This window comes from Gavia stellata, chromosome 24 (genome assembly GCF_030936135.1).
Source record: "Gavia stellata isolate bGavSte3 chromosome 24, bGavSte3.hap2, whole genome shotgun sequence".
NCBI lineage: Eukaryota > Metazoa > Chordata > Aves > Gaviiformes > Gaviidae > Gavia > Gavia stellata.
This window is the reverse complement of record NC_082617.1, coordinates 1090216-1103877: the sequence shown is the minus strand read 5'-3', so window position 1 is coordinate 1103877 and position 13662 is coordinate 1090216. Positions and strand designations below refer to the sequence as shown.

Below are 13662 nucleotides of genomic sequence, written 5' to 3'. Positions count from 1 at the left end.
GATTTAATCATTCCGGCTTCCATTTAGGCTTTCCCTTTGTAACGTTGTTTAGGGTTTGTATTTGCTAATATCAGCTTAAGCGCTCAGAGTGAAGCTAAGCTGGTCTTTCCAGACAATCTCTGTGCCATATGTGATATTTAATCCTCTTGACTTTCCATTTTTTCCCCTTTTAAATGCCACTGTATCAGATCGTCTCTGGTTCTAAGCATAGCACTGGCTGTCACGAGAACGGCATTTTGATTTCAGCCCGTGAGCCAGGTCCCGCTTGCTGCTGAGGACCTGTGGGCTCTTGGCCACCCCAAAAACCTGAGCGCATGGGTGCCCGTCCAACCTGTCTGGAGCAACCATGTGTTGGAGCCTCATGGATGTCCCTCTTTGTGTGTGATGGGCGCCGGCACCACTGTCACCAGCTGGCAGTATGGTCACCGCAGCAGGAGTCACTCCAATGACATGCAGTCATCAGGTCTTGTCCGCCCGTCTTGGATGGTGTAGAGTGAGACCATGGGGTTCCCCAAGTGCCACTGGCCGTGGGACCCAGCAGGTGCCAGCCCAGCTGAGCCCTTCCCCACCCGCCAGCCTCGGGGCCAGCCCCTCACCGGGATCTGGGTGATGGGCATTGGCTCTTGGCAGCACAGGCGTAAACAATGTGAACTCCCACGGATCAGGAGCAAGTCATCTCTAAATTGCCAATTACTGCTTGTAGACACCTCTGCACTGGTCTGAGCCCCACAGAGGAATAATAATGGGTTTGGTCCCTGTTTTGGGAAGGGGCAAATATAGCTCCTACCTCCAGGTGCTGCAGCAGCACAACAAGCCCCCTGGAGCCTTTTCAGACGTTAAGACTGCAGAAGTTCAGAAACTTTTAATGACACCAACTGAGACCCATTAAAAGTGAAGGAAAAAACCCTCAGTGCTGCTAGGGCAGCAAGGTGCCCTTTTGGCCACAGCTTCACAAGGCACTGGCACCCGAAATGCAACTGGCTTCGGACGTTCCTGCTTCCTCCAGGTGTTGAAAGCTGTTGACAGCACATGCTTATTTTTAACCTGGATCATCTCAGGACATGGTTTTGTAACCTGGCTCCATGACTGGCTGACCCAACACAGCTGATGGGAAATGTCTGGTAGCCTGAAGATGGGCAGCTGGGGAATTCCCAAGCTGCCAGGGTCAACATCTCCTGAAATGCCTGAAGATACATCAGTCCCAGCAATGCCCAGTATCAGTAACGAGGTGCAAGCTTTGGGGACAACAAAGCTTTGGGGACAGGTTGTTATGCTGGAGCTGCCATTCAGAGAGGCCACAGCAGCCCCCAGAATGGGATGGCACAAACCTCCTGACATTCAGCCAAGGCTAACGCAAAGTCCTGCTGCTGGGCTGGGCTAACCCCGGGCAACTGGGCAGACTGGGCCTGCGGGGAGATGGCAGCATTGCAGGAAAAGCCCTGCGTGTCCAGCGGGCAACAAGCTGAACATCGGTCAGCAGACTGCCTTTGCAGCAAAGGCAGCCAGATGCATCCTGGTCTGGATTAGCAAAGGGCAGCCATCAGCTCAAGGGAGCACTTGTGAGACCACACTGGGAGAGCTGGGTCCAGTTTAGGGCTCCCCAGTACAAGAAAGGCCCTGACAAACCGCAGAGAGCCCAGTGGAGGACACGAAGCTGGTCAGGGCCTGGAACACAGCACGTACAAGGAGAGGCTGAGCGAGGTGGGCTGGTCCAGCCTTCAGGAGAGAAGGCGAAGGAGACATCTGGCTGCCGTCTCCAGCTGCCTCAGGGGAGGATCTGGAGAAGACTCTTTCCGGAGTGCTCGGTGGTAGGATGAAGGGCAACGCCATGAGTTGCAACATGGGAAACTCCAGTAGGACAAAAGGAGAAAGTTCTTCATCATGAAGGTGATCCTGCACCAGAGCAGGCGTCCAGAAACGTGGTGGGATCCCCATCCTTGGAGGTATCCAAACTGAGGTGGACAAGTCCCTGAGCAGCCTGATCTAACTTTAAAGCTGGTCCTGCTCTGAGCAGGAGCCAGACCAGAGACCCCTGAGGTGCCTTCCAACCAAAATCCTCCTGTGGCTCTCCTGGACATCAGGACGGATAACAAGCAACCCAGCTGAACACGGCCAGCTGAGCACTGAATGCTCATAGAAATTACTTATTCATTATTGACCACCCATAAATTAATTATAATTGTGGCCAATGCCAGGGAAGATGCCTACTCCTAACCCGTGCGCTCACAGCGTGCTCTCAGTGCTCCCTCCTCTGCCCCTGCGGCCGTCCCCTGTGCTGCCGGCTGCTGCCGGACACCTGTGGGCAGAGCAGGGGAAGGCTAAGGCTGCTATGATGAAATAGGAGTGAGACTTTAGGCTCAAAAACGCACTTGTTGTGCACTGAAAATGGGAAGAGGGGTTGAGTCGGAGGGGCAGGGAGAAGCGCCGCGTCAGGGAGAGATGCTCCTGCTTCTGGCCAGTGTCCCCATCACTCTCCCCTCCCCAAAGATGTGGATGGTCTCAGGCCCCACACTGACCTTTCCAAATTGGTGCATCTGGGGGGAAACCTCCCTTCCAGATTCCCAAATTTCTCAGAGACGGAAGGTCTTGGAGCAGCGGTTCAGAGAAGAAACACACCTTACTCTTGCTAGAGCCTAGCAGTCTAGATGAGCTTGCCTAGAAGAAACCAAGGTTATCCAGCAAAGCCAGGAGGTTGCAAAAGTGGGGAAAACAAGCTAGAAGAGGAAAGCACAGGCTGAAGAGCCAAACTCTGACATATTCCTGGACTCAGGCTCTTGCTTAAGGGTGTCTCTGAACCACTTCAGCTGCAGAGCCTGCTGTGCTACTCCAGCTCTGCTGCAGGACCACCCCTCCGGGTGTCTCTAGCTGTTAAGAAGTTCAAAGACATCTTCAGACCTGCCCCCCAGTCCTGGTCCCTGGATGTTTGGGGCCCTCCTCGTGGGGATGCTGCTGGAGCACCCCTCAGGGGGATGTCCAGGGTTGGGCACTGAGCACAGGACTCCGCACACCGTATTCCCTCTCAGCGTGCTTCCCTGCTCCCACAGCATCCCAAAGCACCATGCCCGAGGGGTTGTGCAGAGCAATTATGGAGTCTGCTGTAACAGGGGATCTTTTCCCAGGTGCCTCCCGGGAGTACATTGAAATCACCCCGGTGTCCCCAACAGCTGGTGCTGCCAGACACACGTGGTGTGAAGAGAGAAAGCATCTTCTCAAGGTAAGCCATGCAGGTACCGGGTCACCAGTGTCCCCAACAGCTGTGTGGGGTGAGAGCTCGAGGGCAGGACAGCTGTAGGATTGAGGAGGGAAGGAGTCAGCCCCATGCCGCGGTCCTGAGAGGCTAACTCTGCCCTGCTCTGCTCTGTGCCCCTCTCCCACGACCAGCAGACATGGGTGTCCTTGCAGTCCCTCTCATGGCCCAGCAGCCAGATAAGTACCTGGGTGCCTGGTACACATCTCAAAGTTCACAGCACCACAGCTCACCTGCTCGCAGCACAGCAGGAGCCCTGCCCCTACTGCAAACACAGCTCTGCTCAGCTGCAGACGTGTCCCTCATTCACCTGTGGCACAGCCTATTTCCCGTCGGTGTTCCCAGTCTGCCTGGGATGCGGCTCTACAAACACAGTAAGACCATGGTGTCGGCTCGTGCTTTGCACAGAGCAGCGCCCATCAGCTGCTCCCGAATCTACCTCGAGCTCACTTGTCTCCTATTAGATTTAATTGCAAATCAAATGCAATTTAATTAGCAGAAAGGCAAACAGACACTTCCAATGACTTGCTGATCATCCAGCTAATGACTATCACATGAGCAGATTTAATTGCAAACCCCTACAGTTATCAGAAAATGAAATGAAGATGCCGCTTGCATTCCGGTCACACCACACCTTTGACATGTCCTCTTTCGCTGGCTCGCATGCTGGAGGGCACTGCTGGGGGACACACACGGGCTGCCGTGCCCTCTACCTCCTGCCCCCTCCACCTCCCAGTGAGGCAACTGGTGCCAGGGAAGCCAAACTGGTTTTCTGGTAGCCCAGACTGTGGCGATGTCCTTGGGAGACCAGATCCTGGGTATGCCCCCAGTTCTGGGGAGGCCATGGGACACAGGGAGGGAGCTGGGATAGGTGCCCTCCCTGGGGGTCTCACACCAGGTTTGTCTGTGTGCTGTCTTCCAGGTGAACCAGGCAGGTAGTTTTCCACCTTTGCTTCATTAAACCAATGCAGAGGCTCTGTGGACACCTACTTATACTTAGAACAGGTTTATTTTAGGTAAAGGAAAAAGTTTTCTGTGGTGACAAAGAGATTTAGGAACCAAAATCCCTCCTGCCTTTGCCCCATCATGTGAGCACTTGGGGCCCCAAACCTCTTGAGAAGGCACCACGTGAGACCTTGGGTCCTTGTCCAAAGCCTGGTGCATTAGATCTAAGGAGATGATTCCTGGGTCAAGTAAATTTTGAAATTGGGTTTAAGCTGCCAGCTCTTGCAGGCTTGCCCATGCCAGGGTTGCCCACAGCAGTGTGCTTGAGCAAAGGGCTCTGCTCCCCAACGCTGCAGTCGTCTCCCTGCTTGATTTTGCTTCTCCGGGCTGACCACATCGCGCCATGTCCTCTCTGATGGACTCTCCCCTCTGCAGACATTCTGGCAGCCCAGCTCAGCTTTCTCCTCTTCCTCGAGTGGGTTCCCCACTCCCTGTGCACCACCCAGCAAGGTCTCACTGACATACCACAGAATCAGTATTTCCTCACGTGGACTGGAAACCTTTTCTGCTGTCCCCAAGGCCAGTCTGGCATCCTGTGCCACACTCACGACTCAGGACTACGTCAGGCTGACCGGACCACTGGGTCTCCAGCCAAGGACCCTGTAGGCAGGCAGACTGCTCTGTAGTCCCAGGGGTCCTGTGCCCAGCTAGTATTCTTTCTTTTTCTTTCCTCTCAAGCCTTGCAAAAGCCTGGTCCTGGATTCCTCTTCTCCCGTCGGACACAGCCCCCATCGCGATGACGTTTTGCACCCTCACTGCAGGAGAAGCAGCATTCATTCCTCTTGAGTTCAGGTGCAGCCATGCTTCCCTCCTGCAGCCCTGCTGACATGCAGCAAACCTCCGAGGACTCTCCTTCCTCCTTGATGCTGCTGCCTCCATGCCCTCATGTTGTCACCAGCCACCCTACCTTTGCCATAAATTGTCATTATCCTCCTGGAAAACTGGGAGTGGGCAATGTCTGACCCCCAGGGCACTGAACTGAGAAGCACTGTGGGGCTGCCTGTCCTTCAACTACGCGGCTGAAGGGTGTATATTAATCTCATAACACTACAAGCAATTTTCACAGTCTCTCTGTACTCCTTCATCTTTCAGTGCAGACTTTGCTTACTGCTTTTCAGGCTCTTTTCTGTCCTTGCAGACTTCCCACTCGTTCCAAATATCCTCCTTGGTGTATATATGTTGCTCGTTTGCTAGGGGAGAAGCCCCGCTTCACCAGCCTCTCCCTTGTGCTAGAAAAGGAGTTTTTAGCTGGGTTTTGCACCTTTTCTTTCACAAAATCCCAGTTCTTTTCTATGCTTGCATGCTTGACTTCCCAAATCTGCCCAGCTGCAGTAACCAGCTCTCCTCACTTGTCCTGATTTGTGCTTGTTCACAGCCACAGCCACCAATCTGCTCCTATTGATCTTCCCATTTACGCAAAATGGCATTGACTCATGCCTACTCTAGCTGAAGTTATTTTCTCAGATAGCTCTTCTAAAAACAGCCTATTTTTCAGGAACAGGTACAAAAAAACCCCATCAGCTTGCTTCATGCTGTGACCTGCTGAAGAGGTATGTGAGAAATCATATCCAAGGATATCTGGAATGACCGTTACAGACAAGTCTGAGATTTATAACCACCACCCCTCCACAGAGTTACTCTTCCTGGAAGAATTTCTCTCCTGGGACTTTGTCCTCACCCCAGTCTGACTGGGGGGGACTGTGACAGGCTCCCAGCACCGTCCGGACAGACCTTCCTTTCCCTCTTTCCCAACAGGAATTAGATCCAGGAAGATGTTTTGATGGTGCCTTTCAACATCTTGTGCTGTGCTACCCTTCCTCCTCGCCTCCCGTTCTTACCCTCTCCTCCTGTGTCCTCTGCTCTGGTCACATCAGCTATTTCTCTGACCTCTGGGAACATCTGCTGCCATGGGTGGCTCCATGCAGTAATTTGAGTTCCTCCGTACCAGCTTTGCATGAGACCAGAATCGTTCATGTTATTTCCTATGGACCATCTGCTCTTCCTGAGCCATAGGAGACACCAGCCTTTGCTGCCTGTACTGCTCTCCCAGCTGCCTTTATCCCTGCAGGTGCTGCCCTTCCCTCTGTGGTTATGCCCTTGTTTACCAGCTCCTACTCTTCCATCACATCCCAAAACAGCATGGAGAGTACATGGTCTCCTTTGACCTCCATTCCTTCATGGTTCAAAGCCTGGCATCAGATCTCTGAAGGCTTCTCCCATCCTGCTGGCGTGCCTCCTTGCATTAAGACGGGTGAGTCCATGGAGACTCCCAACTGCTCGAGGACCCCAGCCCTTGCCACGGCACCCAGCCTTGGGCTGGGTGCTCCTCCCTCCCTCGCCGCTCACACACCCACCCTGCCTGCTGGGCACCAGGACAGATCCACAGCCCATCCCTGAATCTCCGCGTTGTAGAGCACATCCCCAGCATGGTGGGGTTCTCCTTGTTCCCTCTTGGAGGGAGCTTGCAATGTCATTTGAGGGTGCTCAAGTCTTCTCAGCCTGGCACCCAGCTCCTTTTCGCTCCTGGCAGATGCTCCCACACTTTTCTCTGGAAGGACCTGGTGACAGCTCTGTCAGTACCAACAGCTTCTTGCAGGCTTGTGCGAATCTCTGATCATCTCCTCACTGCTCTTCCTGTGGATTCAGTATTTTTAGGTTCACACTCAAAATCTTCTGTATCTCATCTCATCTTCATGTATCCCTGAGCTCCCATTTCTCATTAGACTGAGTCTTTCCGTTCTCCTGCAGGCTGGTGTCCCTGCTTTTCCTTGCCACCTTCAAGCCTGTTTGAACTACACAGTCACCTTCAGATGCCTTTCTGGTCCTCCTGGGACCTCTCAGAGGTCCCTGCCTTGCATTGCTTTGTAGGTGTGAACATGAGGCTAACATCTACAGTGCAATATTTGCAAGCAGACACCTTCTTTGTAACCTCTAAAGATTAATTTTTTTTTTTTTCCTGAGATCTGCTCCCACAGTCTATGGTGGAGAGAGGAAGCAGATCTTTCTGTATCTTCACTAATGGTATAAACAAAATTTTCTCCCATGAAGGGCAGCAACAGTTCAGCAAGGCAGGGTCCAACCTGTCACATCTTGTGGGATCTTTAGACCATGCTCCTGTTGCAGCCCAGGATACCTGGAGAGGGGACAGGAGCTGCTCTCGTCCGCTCTCATTTAACAGTCCCTGGGATCCTTACTGACCACAGCGGTGAGGTCCCAGCTCTCTCTGGTGTCCTTCAGGTGACACAGAGTTGGGGGCTGCCTTGAGGATTGAAGTCCTGCGGGCTGAGACCTGCCACCTGCCCCCACAGACGTGGCCCCCCCCAAGCCCCTGGAGCGAGGTGTGAGGAGTGTCGGGGCAGTGGCACGGCTTCAGCCCACCGCGCAGCAGAGCGCAGGGCTGGTGATGACCCACGGCAGGGGTGAGCGCTTGCCCTCCTTCTACCTGTCCTTATCTCCTCCTGCTCTCCCTGTAGATGAGCCCCGAATCCCTGCAGCGGGGAAATCTCAGCAGCCCCACCATGTTCCTTTCTTGGGGTTTTCCAGTGCCTACAGAGCACAGGTGACCCTCTTCCTGTGTTTCTCACTCATTTACCTGATGACAGTGCTGGGGAACCTGCTCATCGTCACCCTTGTCTGGCTGGACACCCGCCTGCACTCCCCCATGTATTTCTTCCTGGGGCACCTCTCCTTCCTGGACATCTCCTACTCCTCCGTCACCCTCCCTAAGATCCTTGGAGACTCCTTCTCACCACAGCACACCATCTCCTTTGTGGGCTGCATCACACAGATCTACTTCTTCCTTTGCTTTGGGGGCTCCAAGTGCATGCTCCTGGCTGCCATGGCCTACAATCGGTACCTGGCCATCTGCCACCCCCTCCACTACCCAGCACTCATGAGTGCTCATGTAGAGCACATCCCCATGAGCGCTTATGTCACTGCTCAGTGGCTGTTTCATGGCTGAGCGGCTCCTTCTCATCTCTGATCCAGGCCTTCCTCACAGCCCACTTGCCCTTCTGTGGGTCCAACATGATTGACCACTTGTTCTGTGAGATGACCTTCTTGCTGAAGGCGTCCTGCAGCCCTAACGCTCACCTCAACAATGCCGCCTTGTATGCTTTGGCTGGGACTATTGCGATGGGCTTTTCCATCCTTACTCTCGTGTCGTACATCTACATCATTGAGGCTGTCCTCCAGAAGGGAGCAGGGACACAGAGGGCCTTTGCCACCTGCACCTCCCACCTGATCGTGGTGTCCCTGTTCTTCGGTGCTGGGGCCGTTTGTGTATCTGGTGCCTCACTCCAGTGGCTGCAAGGAGATGGACTAGGTCCTCGCCCCGCTGTATGCCGTTGTGACCCCCATGCTCAACCCCATCATCTACAGCTTGAGAAACAGCGAGGTCAAAGGGGTCACCAGGAAAGCCCTGTGCAGGGGGGTGTTACGGATGTCCACCAAGGGTGCAGGCATCGCCACTGAGCAACCCCCACCCTCCCCATGGCAGGAACACGGCTCTCGGTGACCCAACACACACGAAGGAGTCTGGGGCTCCCGGTTGGGCGGTGCCGCGTGGTGATGGTGGGGGCACAGCCGGCCGCTCCTCGCTCTCCCTCACCAATGCATCCAATGCTCAGATCCGTTATTGCCCAGTGGGACCTGGGGGCTGGGTACCTAATTCACAGCATCGTCTCCCTCCGTGTCTGACAGCCCCTAGCACAGCTGGCTTCAACTCACGGTGCCACCTTCAGAAAGCCCAACGCACGCAGGTACGACCCCGGGGAGGTGAGCTGTGTCTCATCCCATCCCAGGAGCTGGGTACCGTCCCTCCAGCGTGGAGTACTGCAGAGGTCTTCACCCTCTCGGGCAGTGGCAGAGGGATGGCAAGCAACGTCCTCTGGAGACCTGAATAGACTAGGAGGGGATTTTGTAAAACTGCTAATTCCTTGGCCACGGGAGTTCTCCCAGTAAATAATTCTGGGAACTTTTTTCCTAAGAAATAGGTATTGCCTGCGTAGAGAAGCTGTACCGGCTGTCCACACGCTGCCTTTGATGTGACGGTGCCCTTGGTAAGCCTTATTTTTTTTAATAATTTATCTACCCCAGGGCTTTGTCAGGCTTTCTGGAAAGAGCTTTTATTCCTAACCAGAGCCCTTTCTGAGGTGAAACACTGTGCAAAGCACGGCAGTAATGCTCGGCTGTTTGCATCTCCTGTTAAGTGGTGGATAATCTTGTCTGGGCTGGACTTGCAGACACTGCAGAGCCGGATGTCTTTCCCTTAATGCAATAAAATATGTATAAGTAGAAAAACCATTGTCAGGGGATTGATCTTCGTAGTTTCAGGAGTCAAAGTTAATCCTGGGAACGGAGAGCTGCTTCCATATGCAAAATGGTGGCGATAAGGCAGGAGCGTGGGTGGGAGAGCAGATTAGTCAGGTTCATGACGTGCCTTCAGCAAGGGTTGAGGGACTCTCAGCAGCACACGGGGCCGGGAAAGTGTTACCTGGTGGTCGTAAATAAAGGGGCGTGAAAGGATGCTCTGACCACTGCTCAGTGTGTGCAAGAAGGTACGCCTACAGACACAGCGAAACACGTCCTCCTCCGACTTCAGCCGAATGCTGGGTTGGGATTTTGGTACAAGTAAGACTCCGTAAGACTCCCACTTAGCAGAAATTATGGGAACTGGTGTCCTGTGACTGGAAACACCCCTGTCCCTGGTGGAGTCAAGGATTTCCCAGTAGGAACCCAACGTGCCTCACCTGCTCAGGTGAGGATGCAACACGTCCTCCCAGAGCACAAGGACAAGGCAGGGCCAGTTGGGGAACCCAGTTTTTAGGACATCTACAAAATTGGCAGCTCCTTTGGAAATAAAAGGGGAATTTCACATCCTTTCCCACCCACGGTCCCCAGGGCAGGGTGAGCCAGAGCTGTCTGCCACCCCCTGCTCTCCCTCCTGACAGGGAAACCTGTGATTTCATGACTGCTCCTGCCAGTTGTAGCTACTTTAGTATTTGGTCAGGTATGCACCTCTGGAGGTGACAGGCAGGGAAAGAGGGTGGAGAATCCCTGTCAGGGAAGGGTCAGGCATCGCAAGTCCTGAGTGTGCTCCATGCTCAGCCTTTGTCAACTCATGACACTGATGGGTGAGACCACACCACGATACGGACCAATGGAGCTTGCCGTAAAGACCAGCAGCATCACTAGGGATAAAAAAACACACATCCCTTTTATCAGACTTAACTGTCAGGGGAGATCCCTGCTTTCTCTAGAGAAGTGGTTTCCAAAGCAGGGTGCGTGGACCCCATGGGGTACGCAAGACAATCCGTTGGGATGCAGGAAGAAAGTGTTTTCGGTACCATTAATAAATAAAGTAAAATAAAATAGTATTTTAAAACTAGTGTTTATCTAATCTTTATCTTGTCCTTTAAAAATGTCTACTACTGTGTATGTTTTATAATGTACATGTATATAATTTATGAATAAATATACATATATTGGGGGTGCACGCTCAAAAGCTTTTCTCTGATGAGGGTGTGCAATCAAAAAAGTTTGGAGAGCTCTGCTCTACACCACCACATCTGAGCAAAAAAGAGTCCGGGAGAGTGAAGCTTTACCCACAACAAAGGAAGATTTAGAGATGAAATGAGGATCACTTATGCAGGAGGGACATATCCAGCCCCCGGGACCAGGCGGGACGCACCCCAGGGTGCCGAGGAGCTCATTTGGGGCTCTCCATCACTCTGGAGCCTCTTCCTTTGACCCCATGAAAAGCATTGGTGGGGCTGAAGCTGGCAGAGAATTTCTCGCCCCCTTCTCCCTGCCCTCTCGTGGAGAACCTGAGGGGATCACTCCGTCTAAGACCTTGGTAGAAACATGTTGTTCAGCTGCAGACGGGGAGAAACCCAGCTAACAATGTTATCTCGGCACTGGTATCGCACAGACGGGGACGAGGGAGGGTTGGCTCTGCTGCCCCCGAGGATCCGTGCGCAGGGGTGAAAGCTCTGAGCTGCCTGCAGAGCTTGTCTTTCTCGCAGATGTGCTGAAGATGAAGGTCATTTTCTTGCTCCTGGAGTTGATACTTCTGTTGATGCTTCAGGTCCGGGCAAAAATCCCTCTGAAAGAATATTTGGATGGAAAGAAGGTAACATTGCTGGAGGGGGTTTTCCCATGGTGGAGAATGGGGAAGGTGCCTTGCTTGGACATGGTCTTCACGAGGGAGCAGTGGTCAGACAAAACCCACCTGCCGGCTTTTGCGAGGACCCCAGTTCCTGCTGGAAGTCAAAGTCCCTCAGGCCTCCTGGCATTCAACAGCACCACATTTGGGTGCTTGAATGTCTTAGTGGGGGAGTCGGCAGGCTAGTGAAGGTCACAGAGTACCTGGGTTTGGCCAAGTGGATCATGCACTGGGTTAGCTCGTTGTGGCAGACCACTGCTCTGCCTGGCAGAAGAGATGCTTGTCCATGCCGTCAGCAGCCTGGGCAGAAGAGGGAGTGGGGGGTTCCTGCTCTATCCCTGAAGCTCTCATTGCTCTCCGTATTAGTCAGCGCAGAGCCATTCTCTCTAGCTCGCTGGGAAGTGGCGTACCATTGCCATAGCTTCCCACTCCAGCTGGATCAAAGACCTCAAGAAAAATAGGAAGATGTCCGTGAGCACCATATTTCACTGTGATGGTGAAATAATAATCAAAACTTTAATTTCTGGGTACATGTCAGTGCAATGCAAATCTTCTCACTTGCTATGGCTTTCACCCAGGGCTCCTCTCCTTCTTGCTCTTCACCGCAATTAGCTCCCAAGTTCTTCGTGAAGCATAGAAAGGAAGAACCACGCAAGTCCCCAGGGGGTCGTTGCTTCCCGTCCTGGTAAAACACGTGTGCTAACTGTGTGCATGGAGCAGAGCTATCCAGAACTGGTCTCTCACCTCCAACCTGGAATGGTGATCAACCAGCTGTAGAAAAATACAGCGGACATGGGAATACCTGCCACATGGCTGGAGACTTCAGGAGGCGAGACCAGAGCTGCTGTGCCAGAGCTCTGCGCCCAGGTGGGAGGTGTCCAACAGCTGCTCCTGCTGCCGCTTCAGACTTGAGGTACCGCCTGTTTGGCAAAAAAGGAGCAAAGGACTGTGCCAGGAACCCCTCCAGCCCGCGGGGAAGGTTTGCTCCTTCAGGTTGCAGGTGGAGTCACAGAATTAATCCATCCCTGGGTATTTGTAAAGCACCTTTGTGTGGGCAGCATTGGGGACTGGAGAAACATCACTAAATCACAGAAATTAGACAGAAATGTCTTTGTACTTAATCTGTCTTTATCAGTGCAGGATTGCCTTCAATCCCCATTCTGGGAGCATGGCTGAGAAGAGAGGCCAAAATCAACCGAGCTGCTTCTCAGTGGAGATGACTGGTATGGCTTCACATGCTTTGAAGACCTGATGTGAAAATCAGTTTCTTCCACTGGCTAGAGGATCTCCCCCATTACCTCTGCATTCAGCCCAATTAATTGGGTGATGAGCCTGTTCCTCCTAGAAAGGTGTCCAGTCTTGTTTAGATGATGATGAGAGATGGAAATCTTGGCATTCCCCTGACAGCTTCCTCCCAGCCACTCCTGACATTGCTAATTATGCCTTGTCTCTAATTGGAACTGCCTGAGCTCAAGCCCCAGGTGCAGCTTCACGCCTCTCCCAGAAGCTGCTTGGTCTGGAGCAACCAAATGACCTCTCAAGCTGCTTTTTGAGGCGGCCCACTGGGAAAGCTGAGGGCTTTGCATGCCATCAGCTGGAGTCCAATGGTCTTTATTTGCTCTCCAGACCTGCAGGATGCGAGCAGAGGATGATGGTCCTCAATAAACCTGATCAATCTGGTCAATACGCAAACTCCCGTAAGTATCAGGGGAGCACGGGGAGGAGATGGGACCTGACCCAGCAGCAGGGCTTAAGCCTCTGCCCCCAGAACCATGGCACGAACATCGGTGTGGGCTATTTCCCACCGTGTAGGTGGCAGTTTCACGTACTGCCACAAAATGTACCGTGGGGAGCTAGGGATTTCCATGCCACGCTCCCTGGGCTGCCCATACCAGGCCCTTCAGATAACAGCGCTGCCCCGTTGACGTCTCCACCCAGGCACAGGGACGCCTGTCCCAGAGCCCAGCCCAGCCCCACGCACCCTCCCGGCTCTCTGACTCTCTCTGTGGAGCATGCTGGAGTTGGGATTTGGGGGTGATGCCATCTGGGGCAGAAGGTCCCTTTGCTGTGAGGCACAAGGGGCCGCGTCGCAGGGCGTCCCAGAGGGGCAGGTGGTGGCTGTGGGCATGCGCCGGTCTAGCTGTGCGCCCGGTCATCGGTGAGGGTTGGCGCTGGGTTAATTCAGGGAGAGGTTGTCCAGGAGCATCCTCAGAGAGAGCCCCAACCTCCAGCATGTGAGACACAG

The 13662-nt window shown here is 53.4% G+C and overlaps 1 pseudogene; it reads left to right on the top strand.

The window, feature by feature from the left end:
• Positions 1–7725: 7725 nt before the first annotated feature.
• On the top strand, positions 7726–8768 carry LOC104259446 (olfactory receptor 1361-like; annotated as a pseudogene).
• Positions 8769–13662: the final 4894 nt, after the last annotated feature.